General features: G+C 35.7%; 1 protein-coding gene across 3 annotated transcripts in view; it reads left to right on the top strand.

The window, feature by feature from the left end:
* LOC126374064 (dual 3',5'-cyclic-AMP and -GMP phosphodiesterase 11) overlaps positions 1–17,415 on the top strand; it is a 277,630-nt gene that overhangs the window by 60,974 nt on the left and 199,241 nt on the right. Inside the window, exon 1 of one of the 3 annotated variants that reach the window (XM_050020524.1) lies at positions 17,076–17,106. The exons of the other annotated variants lie outside the window; for them this stretch is intronic. The gene's annotated coding sequence lies outside the window, so the exon portion shown is untranslated. Of the gene's footprint in view, positions 1–17,075; positions 17,107–17,415 lie in introns of those variants that run through there. 3 annotated transcript variants of the gene reach the window in all.

Here is a 17,415-nt window from a genome sequence, read left to right as displayed (position 1 = left end):
TATATGTGTTGAGTTGATAACGTTCCCATTGTCCGGCCAAGTAGTTAATGCTATCTGAGGCAAAGCTACAATAAGTCACATCAAAAAGACACTGAGTTGGTAATTTGTTATGCTTTCGTATACCTTCATCCTAAGATGTTTTACCAGGAAGTGATGTGCCAAGTGCTGTAACTCTGCTTACCTAAAGGATTATAGGTAAGATTTAGGTATGATTTTTGTTTTCATAGCACTTATCCGTTTTAGGGAAACTCACAAAGAGAAAATTTAAGTCGAGATAAATGTTAGTATTCAATATTCTCGATAGATGGCGCCGGCGTCGGCTCAATGACGATTGATAGATCGAAAAAAAAAATCGCATGGACAGGAGGAGGATCCGATGGAGTTCTGTTTCACACTCTCGTCCCGGCTTAACGAGAGCTGCGGGTTCAAGTCCGGTCCGAGTCAGATTTTTTTTCGATTTAAATTTTCTCTTTGTATAACTTAGATGTGTTTGAAAAGTTACGAATTAGGTTGTAATGTATAGTGACCTTGCGAAGTGAGTCACGAATATTCACAATATTTTTGGGTCTAATCATTCAAACGTCACGCTAGGTTGGGTCGTTGACTTGAAACAAGTCTAGAAAAAACTAAAGCAATGAACTTCAATGCTAAAACATCGTACTACGTAGTACTGTGGTGATAATGAAATAAAAAAAAAATCACATGATGAAACAAGTTGTGCGTATTTTATTTGTATTCTTAATAGGGATGTTATGGATATGGAATTTCAGTTACGGATTGGATATGGATTGAAGAATGATTGTTATACCGGATACGGTTACGGATAATAAATTATTTCGAATTATCCGTTAGTTTCGGATAATTTCGGTTACGGATATTATTTTTTAAGGAATTTCAAAAGTAAAATACAAATAAGTAATAAAATAGTTTTATTTATAACGACAAAAGAAGAAAAAAAAATATACGCACGGCTTGTGTGTCGGCACTGGCAGCAGCCAGCCGATCAAAACAACTTCTCAATTAGGTTCCGCCCCTATCCGATATTATCCGAAACTTTTATTTCGGATTCGGTTACGGTTACGGATGATTTTTTACATCGGATATCCGATAGTTTCGGTAACGGTTACGGAGCAGGAGAGCTGCAGTTCTCAGTTTGAAATCCCGCCCAAATCAGACTTTTACCATTCCATTTTCCCGTGAGTTTCAATAAGCACACCTGAGTGCTATAAACACAAATATGTCGTTATTCAGTATGTAACATAGTTACACTTTTGATACTGCTGTACCTGGATGGAGGTTATGGAATTAGGTATTCTGATTTCTCAGTGATTTCAAACCCAATATCGAAGTCCATGTAAGAACCAAATCCCGTTTAGGAATAAATAAAACGTATGTGACAAGATATAAGAATTCAAATGAATGAATACAACAAACATCAGTAGTCACTGTCCTGTAGTATTACGGCGATACAGCTCACCACCTTTCACGTTGGTCTAATAGAAAGCTCGGTGAGGTGTGGGTACTTAGTTCATCTTGTGATAGATGTACATCTGCCTACCGCAATTGTGATTAAGCTTATGTTATGTAACAAACATCAGTTACTAAGCGAAACATAAGCCCGTTTCAGTACCATAAACGAATCTAGTTTCAATTATACTGTAAATACCGTGGAACAGATTAATTAGTGACGCCGACGACACAGACAATCCGTTAACAAGGGGACGGAAACACAATATGTATGTATCAGAATATACATTGTCTCGGAACTCGACGAGTAGACAATACATTATCTACTAGCGAATGCTCGCGACATCATTCGTATATTTACGACAAAGTAAATTGAGCTTGTAGCGCAAAATACGCATCGTAAGCACATTATACAGGGTGTTAGTGACATCGTAACGAAAACTTTGAGGGTTGATTTAGACTATGATTCTCAGTTGATATCAAGTGGAATTTTCCGTCGCAAAAGTATGGAAATCAAAATAATTAAAAAAAAATTACAAAAATTTTCAGAAAATTCCACTTGATATCAACTCAAAATCATGGTCTGATTTATCCCCCTCAGTGATCGTTACGGTGTCACTAACACCCATACCTACTTCTATGGCTACCTGTATGTACTTGGACGGGGTTTAAGTGACATCGTAACGAATACTGAGAGGGATGATTCAGCTCATCATCATCATCATCATTCCACTTGATATTAAGTGTAATTTTCCATCGCAAAAGCATAGAATTGAAAATGTTAAAAAATAATAATAAAAAAAAGAATTTTGCGACGGAAAATTCCACTTGATATTAACCCAGAATCATGGTCTGAATCATCCCCCTCAGTATTTGTTACGACGTCACTTACACCCCGTATGTAATCAGTTTGTGTGTGATAGTGATAACACATTCCTGTCCCATTTTTCGACACTATCCTTTCACAGGAAGGGACATACAAATTATAAATCGCAGAACAGATATGGAAAACCCATAAAATATGTTATCTAAGTACACAGACTACATAAAACAACACAAAAAACCGATGAGTAATGCATAGACCATCAGAGAACAGATAGAAATTAATTTTGGGTAATGCTCGCTTCAAAGAACTACTTTCGATATTTTTTGTAATAAAAAAGACAATGTACGAGTACACAGTACACAGTATGATAACACTACTTTTTCTCTTTGTGAGTGTGATAACATTCGTACAAAGGAGATATTCCATTTCAAGGTGTTTGCCAAATTTTCAAGTTTCTCATGTGGCTAGATTCTGTCCTCGTTCGCTTGTCTACAATAGAAATGTAACAAAGGGAGAACATTGAGATCTTCAATTATAGACTCCTTTCAACTTTTCCGAGACAATTCAATTCTCGCAACTTTTACTTTATTTGGATGGAATTAAGTTACCTTACTGAAACAAGGCTGTTAATTTGAAATTACTTTTGTTGTGTTTTAAATTATTATATTATATAAAGCTATAATAAAATATATACCTAACACTAAGGGCCATATCTCACTGGGACACCTGATGGCGCAACCACGGTCGCGTAACCAACAAGAAATCTTATTTTTGAATCGCTCGCCTTCAACTCGCGTGCGAAAATATATACTTGTCTCATCTTGCAAAATAGTATACGTGTACTACATGAAATGGGTACATTTTACTCAATTCATTATAATGACTGCTGTATCTGCGGCACAGCAACCGCACCGCGCTAATTATGTATATAATCGGGGGTCTTGACCAGTAGCCGTAGTAGTAGTACATTTCATCTGCGTAGATAGCGTCTGCGTCTATTGGTCGAAGTTACTCGAAGTCTAAGATATAATTCGCGCCGCGCGCGGCGAGATGGTTGCTGTGGTGTGGGGGCACGACTATTTGACTACCAGATAAGTTACCAGACCTATCTTCAAATCGTGTAGCTTAAGGGCAATAGTTGATACCTACTCAAATAACCACTAAGAACCGAAACTCGAACCGATAAGAAGAGATCACTAGCGAAATATCAGATAGAAGATGAATCCAATAACTCGGTATCTTAATATCGGTTGAGAATCACGGTTCGTCCTTACATGAAAGTGATTGGCAATTTCGCGATATTCACTGAAATGCTATTAGCCCGGTAAAAAATGGACCTGGCCAACCCTAACACAAAACGTCATGACGTAAAGGATGTAACGAAGATGGATGAAAGCCATAATGGATCACATCAAGGATAATAAAGGTTATTCCAAATGATATAAATTAAAAGCGAATGATGCGAGAAAACGTTTCCATTTAAGATATAAAGCTCTTTAAGATATAAAGCTCAATTTTAAATAAGAAAGATACATTTAGACCGTAATTACGTACAATGCTTCTTTATGGCCAGTCAGGTCTTAGAAGTCTACAATCATGTTATAATGATAATAAATTACATATCCAACATATTAATACAATAAAAATCAAAAAATAAATTGGGATATAATATTAATATCCCACATGGGGTGTCAATCGTTATCGTTAAGGGTCATCTTCTTCTTATCTTGTCGATGGCAAACTAAATAGTGTCGGCCCAAAACTTGGCAACAAGTATGGCGCTATCTGCAGCGCTCGTCAGATCCTCCTGCGTGCAGGTGTTCGGGCACGCAGGACACGATGTAAGATGTTCCATCGTTTGGGGAACAGTGCCGCACTTGCACTTTAAGTCCGAGCCATTCGAGAAGACCTGAACAAATTGTCCTTACTTCGGCCCACCTGAGTCCGAAGTCATTATGGCGATAAATTATAAATGTGATTATACTATTGGGTTAGGTTTGTTGGTTTAGGCCCCATTTGGAGAACGCGTGACTTATATCGAGTTCGAATCCTGGCCAAAGCTCATAACAAGTGTATTGTGGTCAATGATCGCATTAAGTTAGTTGGAAAACATTCGCGATAGTGTTATTATATCGGAATATTCAATAAGCAAAGTATACCTACCTATCTGTTTTCGCTTCGTTCCAAGAAGCCGTTTCATAACTCGAAAGTTGCGAGAATGCGGACTTTTGCGTTAATTTGTTTGGGGTTCGGAATAGGAGTCTGCTTCGAGAGTGGGGTTTAGGTTTCATCATTCATTGTCATCACCTTTCATCATTTCTTTAAACATCATCAAGAAAAAATACATAAGACTTGGCTGTATGGGTATAGTTTCCTTTGCCTTGATCTTCGAGGAAAACCAGACAAACACTTTTCCGAAACGTCAATTAAGACAAAAGACAAACACGATACATTTATATGGAATTTTGACAGTACTGCAGTATGACAATATCAATAAAAGCGGTCAAACGTAGTACTCATTGTTACTTAATTCATAGGTGGAGATTTGTGATTAGCATACAAATACTAGTGATTTCATACTGTACTTTTCAGCTGTAAATCTTCCTAAACATATATAAACTCACTCCTACTTCCCACCGGAGTAAGCATTCTATGGAATTTCATTCGATCTTGACATACTAAATAAATCTTCCTAAAAGTATTTTAAAAATAATAAATTTTTAAAATTCGAATATCGAAAAGAAAAACGGCATGCATCATCTTAGCATATTAGCATATTTCTAGTCATCTTAGCATATTTCTAGATTAGCATTTTATGATTTATGTTTGAACAAAACATTTTCCTGATAATTATGTCTCTTCTAGGCTGCGAACTATTGTTGTGTCTTTCTGTCATTATAATTAAACAATTTTTAACGGGATATACCTGCATATCGTTGCCATAGGGCGAAAACCTTTGGAAAAGTCACATTTTAATGTGACTTAAAACCTAAATTTAACTCAATTATTTTCATTTACAACACCCACACCACAAATAAAAAATAGTGGATTGAAACAGGCTTGGCTGTTGCGAGGTTTTGTTTACAAAAATCACATCCGCATGGTATTATTCAATAATGCGCTTACGTATAAGGCGATATACGAACTTACAAATAAAACTTATTACTTCATCCTTTTTTCAAGATTATACTAGGAATAGAAAACCTGGTATAAGCCGATAAAAAAGCAAGGTACCTAATTTAAAAATTCCGTGATCAAACCAAAAAATCACCTCTGTCAATGTACTGACGTTCAGATTTAGGTTATTCCGAACTTGAACCAGGGTGAGTACATAGTAGTATGAGACGTTACAACAAGGTAAAAGTTGAGATTTTGTTTATTCTTAGGTTATGATCGGTATAAAAAATACACCAGGTTTATTTGTAAGGCCAATAGAGTTTACGATGATATTGCTGTTCTTGTACGGTATTCCATTAGGGAAAAATAGGACCGGACAATAGATTCGAATTCTTAAAATACGATATTGCTGTTCTCTCGCGATGTTCCATTTGGGGAAAAAGCATAACCAGATAAAATATTAAAATTCTTAAAATACCCAACTCCAAGTTACATACCTAAAGTGTTTGGGCGTACAACTAACAAAAACTTTTCGCAGCAAATCAATCAAAAACTTTCTAGACATCATCAGGCGGATTACATTACCAAGTAGGTGCGATCATAATTATGTTACTTGTTACACGTAAATAAAACTCCATTTGAAACAATTTCCAAGTGTAACTAACTAAGACGTCGGTCAGCCAAGGACTTTTTGAACTTGCTTACTATTCTTAGCTGCACAGAAGGAAAACGGTTTAACATATAAATACATGAAATACTGAGCTCATTTCTTTGTTCTTTGACCTTTAAGAAAGTAAATTATACTTTAAGCTTAACGTTGCCTGGACGAAATTGCATGAGCAACGTAACAGTAGCAGTACTGCTGTGCTATCTTTATTGTTTGGAGGTCAGTCAGCAAGAATTTTGCAACGTAACTACATTGTAATCTTTGCTTCTTTTTATTTTAGAGTATTTCCGCATTCATAGTAGAGGCATATACACAGCATGACGATATGGGCGAGATTGTTCACCTATCACCAAAAAAACATATTCGATTGTGATTTTTGATGCACCTCGGAATAGACCCAGTAGTTTTAATCCAGGTAAAAACTTTTTTTCTTTATTTGCGTCATCGAACAATTGCACAATACAAAATTCTTAAACTAGGTTATGGATAAAACAAAACAACGTTAATTATGCAACCAGCACCGAAAACCACAGAATACTAAATGTTTTGAAATTATAAATTCTTATTCTTATACTTGTGGTCTCAATTGTTGAAATTTTAAGAAAATTGAGGTATTGTTGAAGAAGCACATCAGAATATAAAACCACGACATAAAATACCATATATATGTATATTAAAATGAGGTGATTGTTTTGAGGTGTTTTTCTTTCACAAAACCTGTATTTTTTTTTAATTAATTTCATTCCGGGTAAAAAATGAGGTCAGAATTTTACCTGGAATGGAACTATCTTAGCTATTGCGAGGTTTTGTTAACAATAAAATCGCATCCGAATGGGTTTTTTTTTTCAAAAATACACGTGGTTTTTACTTTTAGACGCCGATATACTTATAGTAACACCTTATCTACTTGTGACTTTGCGATTTAAATTGTTACTCTGGTAACTAAGTTCCCTGAATAATTAACTACTTACTAACTACTACCTATTTACCTAAGATACTATGCTTACTTACGCACTAGCTTTTGCCCGCGACTTCGTCCGCGTGGCGTGTTATATAAGAGAGAGATCTTTGTGTGTGTGGGAGTGCATACTTATGCAGTTTAGATTTTTTCATAATTTTTTTTTCCCAATAACTCCCATTTTTCAAAATACAGCCAAAAATAAACTTTATATTTACTAAGGTATGCATGCATGCTAGATTGAATCAATTGATTGAATTGATTTTTTTTTTAATTGATTGTTCATTGAGTTTTAATTTTAATACACACTCTCTTCCCTTCAACGTTGCTGTGCCCTACAGGGTCCATGTTTTAGTTCCTATGCCTATGTAACACCCCATTGTACTACATGGAATGCAATAAATAATTTAATTGAATTGAAAACATCTATCTTACGCGGTTTCGATTTTTTCATACAAATGTTTTTTTCCCGCTTACTCCCGTTTCCGTGGGAATTTTGCAATATCCTGTTGCAACTAAGCTTTAAGTTAACTAAGGTACCTGCATGCCAAATTTCAAGCGTCTAACTTAAGCGGTTTAGATTTTTCATACAAAAGGATTTTCCCGCAAATTTCCGTTCCCGTGGGAATTCCGGGAATTCCTTTCTTAGTGCACCTCTACGGTACCTAAGCTATGTCCCTTCCAAATTTCAAATGCCTACGTTTAGCCGTTCAGGCTATGCGTTGATATGTCAGTCACTGAGTCAGTCAGTTTCTCCTTTTATTTAGATTTGATTTTTTCATACAAATGTTTTTCCCGCTAACTACCGTTCCCGTGGGAATTTTGTAATATCCTGTTGCAACTAAGCTTTAAGTTTACTAAAGTACCTGCATGCCAAATTTCAAACGTCTAACTTGAGTGGTTTAGATTTTTCATACAAAAGGATTTTCCCGCTAATTGCCGTTCCCGTGGGAATTTCGGGAATTCCTTTCTTAGTGCACCTCTACGGTACCTATGGTACCTGCATGCCAAATTTCAAACGTCTAACTTGAGTGGTTTAGATTTTTCATACAAAAGGATTTTCCCGCTAATTCCCGTTTCCGTGGGAATTTCGGGAATTCCTTTCTTAGTACACCTCTACGGCATCTAAGGTACCTGCATGACAAATTTCAAACGTCTAACTTGAGTGGTTTAGATTCTTCATACAAAAAAAATTTCCCGCTAATTCCCGTTCTCGTGGGAATTTCGGGAATTCCTTTCTTAGTGCACCTCTACGGTACCTATGGTACCTGCATGCCAAATTTCAAACGTCTAACTTGAGTGGTTTAGATTTTTCATACAAAAGGATTTTCCCGCTAATTCCCGTTTCCGTGGGAATTTCGGGAATTCCTTTCTTAGTACACCTCTACGGCATCTAAGGTACCTGCATGACAAATTTCAAACGTCTAACTTGAGTGGTTTAGATTTTTCATACAAAAGGATTTTCCCGCTAATTCCCGTTCCCGTGGGAATTTCGGGAATTCCTTTCTTAGTGTACCTCTACGGTATTTAAGGTACCTGCATGACAAATTTCAAACGTCTAACTTGAATGGTTTAGATTTTTCATACAAAAGGATTTTCCCGCTAATTCCCGTTCCCGTGGGAATTTCGGGAATTCCTTTCTTAGTGCACCTCTACGGTATCTAAGGTACCTGCGAGCCAAATTTCAAACATCTAACTTGAATGGTTTAGATTTTTCATACAAAAGGATTTTCCCGTTAATTCCCGTTCCCGTGAGAATTTTGGGAATTCCTTTCTTAGTGCACCTCTACGGTACCTATGGTACCTGCATGCCAAATTTCAAACGTCTAACTTGAGTGGTTTAGATTTTTCATACAAAAGGATTTTCCCGCTAATTGCCGTTCCCGTGGGAATTTCGGGAATTCGTTTCTTAGTGCACCTCTACGGTATCTAAGGTACCTGCATGACAAATTTCAAACGTCTAACTTGAGTGGTTTAGATTTTTCATACAAAAGGATTTTCCCGCTAATTCCCGTTCTCGTGGGAATTTCGGGAATTCCTTTCTTAGTGCACCTCTACGGTATCTAAGGTATCTGCATGCCAAATTTCAAACGTCTAACTTGAGTGGTTTAGATTTTTCATACAAAAAGATTTTCCCGCTAATTCCCGTTCCCGTGGGAATTTCGGGAATTCCTTTCTTAGTGTACCTCTACGGTATCTAAGGTACCTGCATGCCAAATTTCAAACGTCTAACTTGAGTGGTTTAGATTTTTCATACAAAAGGATTTTCCCGCTAATTCCCGTTCCCGTAGGAATTTCGGGAATTCCTTTCTTAGTGCACCTCTACGGTATCTAAGGTACCTGCATGCCAAATTTCAAACGTCTAACTTGAGCGGTTTAGATTTTTCATACAAAAGGATTTCCCTTCACTACTCTGCTCCTATTGATTGTAGCGTGATGAAAAGTATACTATAACCTGTCCAGGAGTGTGAAAAATAATTGTACCAAGTTTCATTAAAATCCGTCCAGTAGTTTTTGTTTCTATAAGGAACATACAGACAGACAGACAGACAGACAGACAAAAATTTTACTGATTGCATTTTTGGCATCAGTATCGACCACTTATCACCCCCTGATAGTTATTTTGAAAAAATATTTAATGTACAGAATTGACCTCTCTACAGATTTATTATAAGTATAGAAGATGAAGTACTCTTAACCAACAACATATTTATATTTATATTTGAATAAAGATTAATATTATTATGTTGATACAACTTAAACAAATTATTTCGACCAAATTTGGTACCATAAAAACGGTCATTGTGACTAAACCTTAAAAGATAGACATATGCCGTCGCGGACTTTTTTTTAGATCATGTATAGAGGAATAATTCTTTCATACATATTTTTTGTGTATCTTGAACCGTTTTCGCAGCGCACGCAAAGAAAGCCTTCAAAAATGAATAATTTTCCCCGTTTTTTACACATTTACCGCTCTGTCTTTGCTCCTATTGGTCAAAGCGTAATGTTATTTAGCCTATAGCCTTCCTCGATAAATGGACTATCCAACAAAAAAAGAATTATTCAAATCGCACCAGTAGTTTCGGAGATTAGCGCGTTCAAACAAACAAACAAACAAACAAACTCTTCAGCTTTATAATATTAGTATAGATTTAGTCTTAGTCTTTTGTAAATATTTCCTGTTATTTTAGTGCAATAAAGTATATTTGTATTTGTAATAATTATAGTCACATCAACCCTATAGAAGGCAAAGTCATCAAAATGTCACTACATCAAGGGTTCCTTGTCTCAGAATATCAATAGAAATTTGACATGCAACATTATTGTCCTTCCACTGTAAACACGGCTTATTGTAACCAACTAGATGAAAACGCAATGCAAATTATAAAGCACACTTTGCTTATTAATGAGTTTACTGAAAGGGTTGGAACGTCTCATTAGTAATGTGCTTGGTAGGAGTAATTATAGGCTGTAACAGATATTTAATTATACTTATGCGGGTAGTAATCAACACGCGAGAGAAACAACAAGTTGATTTTCTTCACAACTCTTAATTTCAATTCTTCAAGTTCTACATTTGGGTATTTGACTGGGTCAAAGATAAATTATAAAATGCTAATCTAAAAATCTACAGAATCTATAGAAGCCAGTCTAAGGTGATCAAAAGTCAATCTCATTTTACTTTTCGACGTATTTTTGGATTTTATTTATGAATTAAGTAACAATCAGTACGACGTTTGACCGCTTTTACTGATGACGTCACAGGACAGTATTCCCATACAAACTCCAAGGAAAACTTTCATTTTGACGTTTCGTAAAAAGTATCTCATTTGACTAGGTTGTCAAGTAGCCCATTGGGTAGTTTCCCAGGTCAAAGATAAACTATGAAATTCTGATTACCAAATAAAAACAGATCTAAAACTGATAAAAATGCTCTTTTTCCTAAATAACTTATGTTTGTATTTTAATCAAGAAAAACGAAAAAAAAAATTTATCACGTTTTTCATGACGTCACATTGTGCTTTTTCATACAAATTCCATAGTAATTTCGTGTTTTGACGTTTAGTAAAAGGCAACTGATTTCACTAGTTGACAACTAGCCCATTCGGAAGAATTTTGATTTGCTGACACCCTCAATTAAACACATAGAGAAACAGCACTATTATTATTTGAGTGAAACATAAGTTTTTACTTAATAAAGTATGCTGGTAAAGTCCAAAATGGCTAAAAGCATCCAAAACATTATTGTTATATTATTTAGTTATATGCGTGTACAGCAGGGTTGCCTCCCGTTGCCCCGTAATTTGTACACTGGCGTTTGGGGTGTCCAAAAATTCTCCTACTCGGATTTAATTAAATAATTGCCCAACCAGTCCTTTGTCAACGGTAATAAGCTTTCACATTTCGCAGCCGGGTTATAGGTATAATCCAGCGATATAGCTAATGGCCTTTTTGTAAAGCGACTGGTCAACACTAGCCGGATTGCCAATACAACGCGTTCTTATTATATTGCGGCCCACGTTTACGTAACCGTCTTGTACTAATAATTTAGCTGACCAGTAACAAAACAAAATCGTGTTTCTTTAAAAAAGAAACAATTTTGTTAAAAGGTAAATACTAGTAATAACATATATGCATACATACATAAACTCACCCTTATTTCCCGTCTGGGTAAGCAGAGACTATGGAATTCCTTTTGCTTCGATCCTAACAGACTTCTCTTGCTTTCTCTACATTCATCAATCGTTTTATACACGCACGCAGGTTCAGAGTAAAACGTACTGATCTTTCCTCCTTCTTCATCTTTTTCTTACTAGTAGTAACTATCAATATATTGTATACACTACATAAATAACCTATATCATTTGCTGGGGGCCCACAATTCAACCCAACTCACAGTAACATTCTGCCAACCCTACACGTCATAACTACAACTGAACAATATCTTCTGGCTATGAAATCCAATCCACACTAGATCACACAAAGCATCCAATAGTGCTAAACAACATTAGAAATACATATCGCCTTACCTAGCAGCCGTCTCAAACAAAGAAGTATGACGTCATAGTACCTTTAACACTTTTACTAGTTATACAAGACAAGAGCAAGGGGCTGTGTGCTACTGTTCGTAACAAAAACGTCAAGTGCGTTTGACGTATTATGAAAGTCGATATACAAAATTCTGGACCTAAAATTATTACGTATTCCCTTCGTTCCTGGATTAGGTAAAGAGGATACATAGATGAGCTTATTCCCTTCACGATACAGTTCATTTTGAGACTTCGTGTATGTGTATTACCACGTTAGGACTGGCTGTAGGTAAGTCGTTTCTTGATTAATGACCTCCCCATTACTTTCATTATTTTTGTCAATAATAATAATGTAATCACTCAATGGTAATGTCATTGCTATTGATAATGTCTTATCGGCTTACCGCTGTGGTTTCGTTTCCGGCGCTGGACGCTGGATTATCGACACAATTAACGATAGCGCGATTGCGTGCTCTATCCGTGATTGAAACAAAAACACAGAACGAACGATTATGATTAATATTTCGATCGTAAGTCAATTTTGTCTACATTCATTCAATATTTTATCTACTTTATCCTCCTGCCCGTACCCCACTCTAAGTGAGTTGGTACAACGTGTATTCTTCTTCTATTAATTTCTATTAGTCGTCATCTCAGTACTCACACCTTTCACACATATAGCCTTCTTCACACAATCCACACTTTCTTGGGTTGTCCCCAATACCTATATCCATCCACATTAATACTGTACAGTTTCTTCGTAATATGCTTACTTGTCTACCTACTCACATACAAATAATCCTGCAATTTATCCAACAATTTATCCACATTTCATTTTCGTGACTTACCTATGCAAAATCTAAATTGTTGCACTAGGTATACTTAAAATACACAACAATCATTTCAATTACCAAGCGTAAGGACAGCGTAAATTGGTTAAGAATCTGCGGTATGCTAATATAAAAAGAATGAATTGTTACGAAGAGAATAATTCGTTTGCATTCAGAATTTAAATTGCAGCTGGAAAGAATAAAGTATGCAAGTAGAATTTAATTTTAAACGAGCAACTACGCTTAGTGCGGTTACAAAAGTATCAAATGAAATACAAAAGCAAGTCGTACTTGTGGAAATGGAAACCTAACCATAACCGCAACCGCGTTTATGGTGATACGAAAAAAAATAATGAAATCTTCTTGTCTTGTTACTTATTTTATAGAAGATAACGACATATTTTTTTATCTATTTTTGAAACCATTTCTTCAACATCATCATCTTTGACGTTACGCTTACTCACTACTTCGTTAATTCATTTTTATACAGAATAATGTTACTGTTTTCTAACCTAAACAAAACCTATATCTATTTTGTGGCAGGGTTCGACATTTTACATGCAGCAGGTTTTCAGTGCAATGTGAAAGCAGATATTTATATTCAATACCATTAGTTTGTAAGTCCAGTACATTTTCACACATACACCAACACATACCTAAACTCACGACTATATCCAAATTGGATCGTCTTGGTCGGATTGGAGCAGTCAGTACACAACTGATATAAAATCTTTGCAACACCAAATAGTCCGTTAGAACTAATTTCGTGCGAAAATGGGTAATTCCGTTCCGTTTACTGTCTTGAAGCGACCCAATTCGTAATTAGGTACACAGCCAAAGGCTTACTGTTGGCCACTGTTGATATAAACTACTTAGTACAAACACATTGTTTGAACTACTAAGTGTCTGACGAGATGGATAAATAATTAGGAGCTTCCTTCAATTGATGCAGATTCTGAGGACGAAATAACAAATTTAGCACTAGCTTTTCGGTAATTTGATTGGGATTTCTGACTTAATCATAATCCTGACACCAAGCTTGGTAAGGTCGGTCATCGACCTTACCTCACTGCTCACACACCAAGAGAATAATAATTGGTATAGTAAAAGATTACCGTGTGTGCTAACGTATTTAGCGAATCTTATTTGAAATAATCATTAGATAATTATCAAGATTATGAAGAAATTTCGTACAGAGATAGAAAATCTTAACCGAAATCTACAAAGACGGAGTCGCGGCCAGAAAGCTAGTTTCTCACAAAACCTTAAATCAAGAAGGTAACAAAGTAGCTTGATTATAAGCTGGCGTCTATTGTAACAAAGGTAGAGGTCGATGGACGTCTACATTTGATCATAAAGAAATCCAATATAATTTAGTTTAGGAATTGACATTGGCACTCGAGTTAGTCAATGTTAGTTATAGTTCAGTTTGTTTCCGACTCCTAGTTGCTCTTCTTGTTTGAGCAAGTTCCTAAAGGCTTTAAGTAGATCCTCGCATAGTTCCGAAGACCGGGGTAGTAACTCAGTGTAACTTCTAATTTCAAGTTCGCTAAACTAAATCGTGCTCAGTAGCTTCACATATTTCACCAGGACTTGAACATTTACGGGTTTCTTTAAATTGGAAACGTATGTGGTTTTCTTTTTGGTAATACCCTTGTGAATAAAAGTAACTCGAGAGCAGCATCCTGTTGATATAGGAAAGTCCTTTCTGTAATTCTGTTTATTCGGCCAGGATTCACGATCACTATAATATACACACTTGTCGCATTAACTTATTTTGACAAATTGAATCCTAATTCTTACTAAATGTTAAAAACTTGAATGCGACAGGGTTCTAAAATGTGTAAGAACGTAGTAGAAACAGCAGATTGTATACCTATACAAATACCTATTTCTACATTGTATTATGTAGTCCATCGTTAAACCCATATAACAAAGGGGTAAATCTTATATCTCATCTCTGCAGCTAGGTGTAGTAGCGTTACTCTTTGGCTTAACTATTTGCAATATCTAGCTTATGTTATGTTGAGAATTCTCAAAAGGTATTTGCATCTTTTTCTATGTAACTCATTTTGGGGTTGTGTGGCGTTTAAAACATTGGATATTCGAAATCTATTACAATTTAGATGATATTCCAATCAAGTCTTAGTGATAGATACCTAGATAATCAGGTTTCAAAAGAGATAAACACTGGTGTTACATAGTAATATTAATGAAGTCTGTTATTATATGGTCTACATGATACAGTCAGGTATATGTGGTCTCATTACGTTCCTGTCTGTGTGCTCAGAAGCGGCAACTTCACTATCTGTTGTATTTCCGTACAAATGCACCCATTTCCAACAGGGTTGGATTTAGGTCTGGAATAAAAAGGCTACCATTTTCTACCGAAATCGATAAAGACGCAAGATTATGCGACATTTAATTCTATACCTATTGTATAGTAGAGTCTATTCTTATGATATGCTGTCACTTTACAATAGAAGATATTTGTGTCCTTATCCATAACTATATAATGATTTATATAGTTTTCTGACGATTTGAGTAGGTTGTGTATGAATGTGTTTGAAAATCACGTCGGTGGAGTTCAATATTTGCTAGCAAATATCGAATTCGAAATCCTTTCTAGCGTTGCATGTGACACGTTCGCGAACCGAGTTACGTAAAAGTCTCGTGAACTTTAGCAGATTTTGAGAGTAGAAATTCTAGATATATTTCAATACTACGAAGTATTGGGTGCCCTTTAAAATATTTCATGTTGATGTTAAAAACTTTTCGAACAAATGGACTCAAAATTGTATACCAGAAACTTATTTCTGGTATACAATTTTATAATTTGTAACTAATACCACAGCTAGAAGCATGCCTACTCAATGCACCAGAGGAGGTATGAGGTCAAATTACACTTCGAAATATTTACGGTTAGTTTGTTTTTTCAACATCATCATCATTAATTTGAGAGCCACGCTCTTGTCGGTGTAGCATTCTTAATTCTTGTCTATCAAGGGCCAATTCTTTGTCTTCCTTATAAGACACGACGTTCGCCTTCTCTTTAATTTACTTGTTTTGTTTTTTTTTTTTTTTGGTTTCTCAACGAGCGTTCATTAATAAACGATGACATTTATGTCGAGTCACATCCATCGCAAAGTCAATATCCTGAGTCGTCTCAGCTTCGAGTGTTTCTCTTGCAAATACGATTAATGGAGAGGCCGTGTCCAACAGCCGGACTGTGTTACGAAAGCAAAATACGAAGGCGTAACAAAAACAAAATCAGAAGCGTAAACGCAGTTATTGCATTCTAAGCCGTCTCTGCCTTAGTTCATGGCTCATCCAGCAAATTGCTGTCGGTTCGCTATCGTCCTATCGACATAGGTGGCTTTATTGACCGCTATATAACTGTAATTACACTGGGTTTAAACTTCCCTAGCTTTTCCAACGATCGCTTTACTTGCGATATAGGGTTTTATTAGTTTGAAGTCGAGTAGGGGTCATTTAAACTGCAATTGTAGTAGAGTAGTGGCAGCTCTTCCTTTAGGCTTTATTTTATGTCATTAAGCATGCTGATTAATCGGAATATATATTGGTGCAATATAAATAAACACACGACCAGAACCATCATTGGAGTTGATACATACCTACACATGTTGCCAGCAAACACGACACAGGTGTTAGTGACATCGTAACGTATATTGAGGGGATGATTCAGACTATTTCATGTCACTATTTAAAATGTTTGTAGTTTGTCCAAAATTCAGATTTCGTAATGATCTGTTCATAAAAACAGTAGATATAGGAAAAACACTAGGGGTTGGTGACATACCATAAACTCACAACTATATCCCAATTAGGGTAGTGAGATGTACATGCATTGCAAGATGAACGAAGTTAGACCAACATGATAAATGGTGAAGGGTACCGTAAAGGGTAGATAAATAGATAGATATAATAATACTTTATTGAGCACAATGGACAAAAATACAGAGATAAGGACAACATATACAGAAAAGCACAACAGGTGGCCTTATTGCTCATGCAGCAATTTCTTCCAGGCAACATTTTGGTACAGGAAAATAAATAATAATAAGCAGGGTTTCTATTTTCTATTTTGACAGAATACGAAAGTGTGTTTTTGTAATATGAGAAATGTAATGATTGTTTTTTTTGTTACAGGTATTGATCAACTACAATTTACAAATTTACAGAGTTCAGTAAGTTTTTTACGAAATAATCAGTGGTAAACTTATGATTTTATGTATGATATATTTTATTTATGGTTTTTTTTTAACATAAATATAAAAATAGGCTCGCGTTTGACCACAATCTCACCTGACGGTAAGTGACGATGTGGTCTAGAGTGGATCACGCTTAACTAGAATTTTTTTTGTTTGAGAAAGGATTTTAAACAGTTTAACAATCACCTCGAGTCTATCTACGTACAGTCATGAGCAATATAATGTACTCACTTTAGGACTCTGTCGCACTAACATATTTGACATTTAGTGAGACTTACGGTTCAA

The sequence above is a fragment of the Pectinophora gossypiella genome, chromosome 16 (assembly GCF_024362695.1).
Source record: "Pectinophora gossypiella chromosome 16, ilPecGoss1.1, whole genome shotgun sequence".
Classification (NCBI taxonomy): domain Eukaryota; kingdom Metazoa; phylum Arthropoda; class Insecta; order Lepidoptera; family Gelechiidae; genus Pectinophora; species Pectinophora gossypiella.
The sequence above is the reverse complement of the archived record's forward strand: the minus strand, read 5'-3'. Positions and strand labels throughout refer to the sequence as shown.